We start from the raw sequence: 6,627 nt of genomic DNA, 5'->3' as shown, positions 1-6,627 counted from the left end.
CCCCGCCTACCCCCCCACCCCAAGTCCCCCCGGAACTGTCGGTCCCGTTGTTTTTCCTCCAGATAGTTCATCCAGCCTGTCCTATTCAGACAGACCTGTGGAGACACTAACATGCACGAAAACAAGACAGAGGAAAACAAAGCAACAGTATGCAACCAGACAACAAAACAACAAAAACAAACCACTGACAAAGAACAGAACAAAACAGTTCACAAGAGAAAAGCTTGTAGTTAGTTCAGGGATCGTTTGCTGGCCCTTAGGAGCATTTTCCAGTCCAGTCTGTTGGGGTACCACGCCCTGGCCCCAAAGTCCACTTTCAGCATTCCCTGGGGACCTTGCCACTCCATTCCCTTGCTGTTCCGCTGCACTCCCCCAGTGATTTGCCTCGGTGTGGTGGGATCAGGTCAGGTGCAATTCCCACTCTGTGTCTCCGGTGCTGTCCCCTGTATCGCCCTTAGTCACTGAGGGGCATCATGTCTCATAGTGGGGCCAGCCATGTTGTTCTCTCTGTGGACTGGCTGCTCTACTCAGGAACATCATCCTCACGGCCTGGTGGGCCAGGCTGTGCTCCACTCTCTCCTCCTGCCCCTTCATCTGCTCCCATGTGCTCTGATCAGATATGTTCATCTCCCGGAGCTGCAGAGTCAATGTCGTCCTTTGGAACAAATTCTTTTCGGGGGAGGGGCAGGAATCCACTTAATTTATGGTGCTGGGGCCAGCCTCCCAGAGGATTCCATTTTCTTGGGAGAAATTCTGCAGCTTTTCTTTTTTTAAATCGTTTTATTAGGGGCTCATACAGCTCTTATCACAATCCATACATACATCAATTGTGTAAAGCACATTTGTACATTCATTGCCCTCATCATTCTCAAAATATTTGCTCTCCACCTCAACCTCTGGCACCAGCTCCTAATTTTTTCCCCTCCCTCCCTGTTCTCCCCTCCCTCATGAGCCCTTGATAATTTATAAATTATTATTTGTCATATCTTGCCCTGTCTGACGTCTCCCTTCACCCACTCTTCTGTTGTCCGTCCCCCAGGGAGGAGGTCACATGTAGATCCTTATAATCAGTTCCGCCTTTCCAACCCACCCTCTCTCTACCCTCCCAGTATCGCCACTCACACCACTGGTCCTGAAGGGATCATATGCCCTGGATTCCCTGTGTTTCCAGTTCCTATCTGTACCAGTGTACATCCTCTGGTCTAGCCAGATTTGTAAGGTAGAATTGGGATCATGATAGTCGGGGAGGAGGAAGCATTTAGGAACTAGAGGAAAGTTGTATGTTTCATTGTTGCTACATCACATTTTGGCTGGCTTGTCTCCACCCTGAGACCCTTCTGTAAGGGGATCTCCAGTGGCCTACAAATGGGCTTTGGGTCTCCACTCTGCACTTCCCCCCTCATTCACTATGATAAGAGTTTTTTGTTCTTTGATGCCTTATACCTGATCCCTTGGACACCTTGTGATCACACAGGCTGGTGTGCTTCTTCCATGTAAGCTTTGTTGCTTCGAAGTTAGATGACCACTTGTTTACCTTCAAGCCTTTAAGACCCCAGACACTATATCTTTTCATAGCCGGGCACCCTCAGCTTTCTTCGCCACATTTGCTTATGCACTCATTTGTCTGTAGCAATCATATCAGGGAGATGAGCACAGAATGATATGATTTTTTGTTCTTTGATGCCTGATAACTGATCCCTTCAGCACCTCATGATCACACAGGCTGGTGTACTTCTATCTTTTCATTGATTTTTTGTACATATATAGCATATATTTTATTAAAATTTTACTAATATATCCTCATATTAAAAAGGCAATTTAGTGGAAGAACCTTCCTTTTGAATCATTTCTTAACACACAGCTATACATTAAAAAATCCTCCTCTGATAACAAAACGACAAAACAACAAAAATATTTTCCTTTCTTACAGGTGGACATTGAAGTGGACCTAATCAGATTTTCTTTTTAACAATCTCCAAAGAGAAAAGCAGATTACTTGTAAGTAAACCGAGTGTTACGGTGGTTGATGACACTACTGGTCTCCGGTGCCATTTTCTGTTTTCTGCTGTTTTGATGCAGGCTCTTCTTTGTCTGCTGTTTCTCTTGCTCTTTTCACTGGCCCAGCTGCATCGCCACCATTCTCATCACATTCATCCTCACTGTCAAGTTTCCTCTTCTTGCCCTGAAACTGTACTTTTCCTTTAGCCGACCCAGCCAGGGCGACTTTATTTCCCTTTCCCTTTCCTTTAAATTTGCGGCCTTTCGACTTCCATTTGTTCAGGGATTCTTGTTGATCTTCCATGATTTTTTTTTTCAGTGCTGCTTTTCCCACCTCTCCCTCTAGGACTTCCCACACCACGTCTCTGTTTCTGAGTTGTAGGTTATTGTTACTCGCATCTTTGGCTTTATCCAGCACTTCTTTAGCCTTTTCTTTAAATAGAATGACTCCCTCTTTGGCGCCTCGGACAAAGTCTATCCACTTGATTTCCCCATGACTTGCAAAAAGGATGTGCAAATCTTCTCTGCAGGTCTGATCTTCTAAGTCCCTGAGAACTTCCGCAAGCAGCCCATCTTTTCTTCTAGAGACGTCATTTCTGCATCTTCTGCTAACTTCTGTTTTTCTTCTTGCTCTTGTTTAGCTCGTAGTTTAGCCTCCACTTTATTTTGCTTTCTTTCTTCATTCTTTTTTGCAAAGTAGTCGTCCTTGAAAAGTATTAGAAGGTCTGTGTCTTTATACTTCTGGCCAGTGGTCTCAACGAACTTCTTAGCACATTCAATTCTCTCAAACACAACAAATATTGACCCCTTAAATGCTCTATGCAATGTTCTTCTCATCTGAATATTTAGTATTTCACCTTTGCCTTCCAACCATTCTTTGATGTCATCCAGGGTGGCATCCGTCGGGAAGCCTTTAATATATACAGATCTGTTTTTCACATCATTTTTATACTCATCGGTCACTTCGGGGAGGGGTTTGCTTGGAGATCTTCTGATTTTAGTTTTATCTTCACTGATTTCCATGAGCTCTACCTTTGACTTGCTCAGTGCGTCTACTATGACATTATAGTCTGTTGTCAGACGGTTTAACCTGCTGAATTTTATCATTATCTCCAGTGGTACCCAGCCTTCATCTAGTTTGATCTGTTCCTTTAAAAATTTGTCCCGAGGCAAATTAAAGTCACCAAAATAATACTCAATCTGATGACAGATTTTGGCTTCCAGCTCAGCCATCTTTTCATTATCACCATTTTCGGCCATTGTGGTTATCTGAAAATTTTCCTGGAGGGTTCCAGCCGCGCAGAGGCGCTCCCCTGGGTGAGCAGCGACGGCAACAACGCCCAGACTGCCAAGCGCCACCGGCCAGACCTACGCGCTCAAAGAAGACGGGGAAAGATCTCATTGATTTTTTTTAGAACATGTTAACATCATTTATTTTTAAATCCTTCTCTGATAACTCACACAAGTAAATCACAGATCTTCCTCATTTCCTCCCTCCACTTCCCACCCCTCCCCCAAGTAAACCCACTGCTATCGAGTAGATTTTGATTCATAGAGGTTCTGATTCATATAGCCTCATCTTTCTTCCAGAGCAGCTGGTAGGTGTGAGCCTTGGGCCTTGTAGTTAGCACTGCAAGGTGTTCCACTAGGCAAGTCTCCCTTTGCCTATCCTATAGCATCCCATCCGTTTTGGATTTCTGTGACTTCTCATCAACCCCTATAGCAATGCTGAAAGAGCCCAGGGAAAGGGAGGGAGTTTGGTTAATGGAAAGTCCTCTAATGTGTTGCACAGTGTGGCAGCCACGGGTCTGCTGAGAGCTCCCTTAAGGAACACATTCAGAAACCTGCACATGTCAGACAGGTCCAGTCCCTGGAATCTGCAGTCCTGAGAGCATGCCATGACCATCCCCTCCTCAGCTACTTCCAGCTAATGAGTGAGCAGGACAGGGTTCTAGAGCCAGCCCTTCCTGGTGAATGCAGGACTTCCCTAACCAGCAGGGTTTGCTGGGGGACTACCCATGAGAGACTCCCCAGCTACAGTTAGAGGTGCTTCAGACTGAATTTCCCTTCCTCCTCTCTCACTTTACACAGCAAACCTGCATTGTAGTTTTTTTTTTCAGTTTTCTTTCTAATTGTTTGCTTCTCTAATTCCATTTTAGCATCTGTGTCATGGATGCCAGATTAATTTAGTTGGAGATACAAAAACACAAAGCTAGACATGACTGGTGATGCATAACTTCCTACTGCACCCTGACCCCATAAACACATGAGCAAAAGTAATACAGCATACACAAAAACATGCCGAGACCGAAAAAAAAAGGTAAAAGTAACTTCTCCCAAATGTGATTGGAGGTATACCTCTGGATTCTCAGACAATCCACAATCCCGCAGAAACCCAAAAAAGAAACAGTGTAATATAGAAAGCAGAAGGGGTGAAAAACAAAGTTTTTATTATTGAGGGCCCAAATAAGCAGACAGCTGGCCCTCCATTCAAACATGGGGGCGACAGGCTAGTCAGAAACCTGGATCCCGTGACTAATGTGGGAACTGTCCTCTGTAGCCAATGTAGCAGATGCAGCATTCAAAAACCTGGCGTTGGCAAGAGTGTGGGTGAAAAATAAGCTATAGCCAAGATTTGGTAATTTTGTCATTTGTTGGCTGACATCAGAAATTATTGGCAGTGTCCCAGGGTATGTTTTGCTTTCATGAGTACGAAAAAATGCCTTTACTGGTGCACTTTATTTACAGTGTTCGTCATTCACGTCTATGGGACATTTCAACATCTTCTCTCTTCATCTTTGTCAGCTGCCCTACCAGCAACAACTTGAACAGGGAGGAATATTTTCTCTCCCTAATTCACTCACAGCAAGAACATTTTATTGCTATGAAGATTGCTCTCCCTGAATCCCCAAAACCTGAAATCCCCTACCATTGAACCAATTCTGACTCATAGCAACCCTGTGTAGGGATTTCTGAGACTGAACATCTTTATGGGAGCAGACAGCCTCATAGGTCTCCCGCAAAGCAGCTATTGGGTTTGAACCACTGACCTTGCAGTTAGTAGCCCAATTCCTCATTCACAGTGTTACCAGATTCTAATATAATCTTTTAGTTTAACGCTTCCCTTGTTTTTATCAGTAGTAATACTTCAACTGTCTAGGTATTCTCTCTCTCTTTTTATTAATCATGTTATTGGGAGATCTTACAGATACAGTAACAATTCATACTTTAATTAGATCAAACAAAATTGTACAATTGCTGCCACCATCAGTTTCATAACATTTTCTTTCTTCTTGAATTCCTTGATATCAGCTCCTCTTTATCCCCTTCCTCCCCCGCTCGACTCCCCCAAGGAACCCTGATTTTAATATATATTATTGTTATTATTATAGCCATATCTTACATTCTCCAAGGTATACTTTTACCTGAACTTCTGTTGTTCATGCCCGTCTCCTGGGATTATGCAGTCCTCACTGCTATCAGCCCCCCATCCCTCCCTCTCCTCACATACTCTCAGAGAATCATTGCTTCATTTACTATTTCTGAAGTGTTCTCTATCTTGGCTTTCAAGCATCGATCGATCGTAATTAAACAAATGGACCTACACAGGTCTGACAAGAACAATGAGATAAATCAAAGTCCATAATGGTAAGCAGGAGGAAATCTAAAGGATGGTTATGTATTGCATCAGTGCTATACCACACCCTAAAATATCATCCCTTCCATGTGGCCCTTCTGCAAGAGACTGTCCAATTATTTGACAGGTGGGTTTTGAGTCTCCACTTTGCCCATGCTCTTTCATGTCAATTTTGTTGCTGGCTTTTGCATTTCTGGTACCTACTCCCGTTGACACCTCATGATCACACAGGCTGGTGTGCTTATTGCTGTTCCTCAGCTAGATGGCCACTTGTTTAATTTCAAGCCTTTAAGACCCCAGATGCTATATCTTTCAATAGCCAGGCATCAGCCTTCTTCATCACATTTGCTTATGCACCGCTTTGTCTTCAGCAATCATGGTGGGTAGTTGAGTATCATGCAGTGTCACATTATTAGGGGTAAGATTTAAGTTGAGGCCCCAAATCCATCTGTTTCCTTGTTATATTTACACATATATGAACAAGCACACCTATCATTATATATTTATGTATTTATATATCTATAGTTATACATATATATCTATATTTACTTTGTTCCTTCCTATTTTTCTTTGCTCCTGTCCCACCATCATGTTTACCCATCTCTCACCTCTCAGCAATTCCTCTTGGATACATTTAAATTGATCCAGCACGAACAGGAATGCTACGGTGTTTGTTCTCTCTCTTAAGAGAACATTTTCTTGGTGATCTTTCTTCTGCTACTTTAAAGTAATAGTTAAGGCTCATCAAATTGTGGTATCAATGTAAAGCATACAGTACAGTGGCTGGAACATAATAAATGCTCCTTATAAGTATTAGGAAATTATAGGAATATACAAATGAGAAAATTATAAGAGTACAAAAATGACAATTAATTAGAACTATATTAACATCTTACCATCTTAATAGGAGCCTTGGTGGTGCTTCTGTGAGTTGGAATCAACTAGATGACAGTACGTTTGGTTTTTGAGTAACATTAATAACGAACATAAAC

General features: G+C 42.8%; 1 pseudogene; it reads right to left on the bottom strand.

The window, feature by feature from the left end:
- Positions 1 to 1,927: 1,927 nt before the first annotated feature.
- On the bottom strand, positions 1,928 to 3,379 carry LOC142428651 (lupus La protein pseudogene; annotated as a pseudogene).
- Positions 3,380 to 6,627: the final 3,248 nt, after the last annotated feature.

Source organism: Tenrec ecaudatus, chromosome 1 (assembly GCF_050624435.1).
Source record: "Tenrec ecaudatus isolate mTenEca1 chromosome 1, mTenEca1.hap1, whole genome shotgun sequence".
Taxonomy (NCBI): Eukaryota; Metazoa; Chordata; class Mammalia; order Afrosoricida; family Tenrecidae; genus Tenrec; species Tenrec ecaudatus.
Note: the sequence above shows the minus strand (reverse complement) of the source record. Positions and strands in the feature narration are given on the sequence as shown.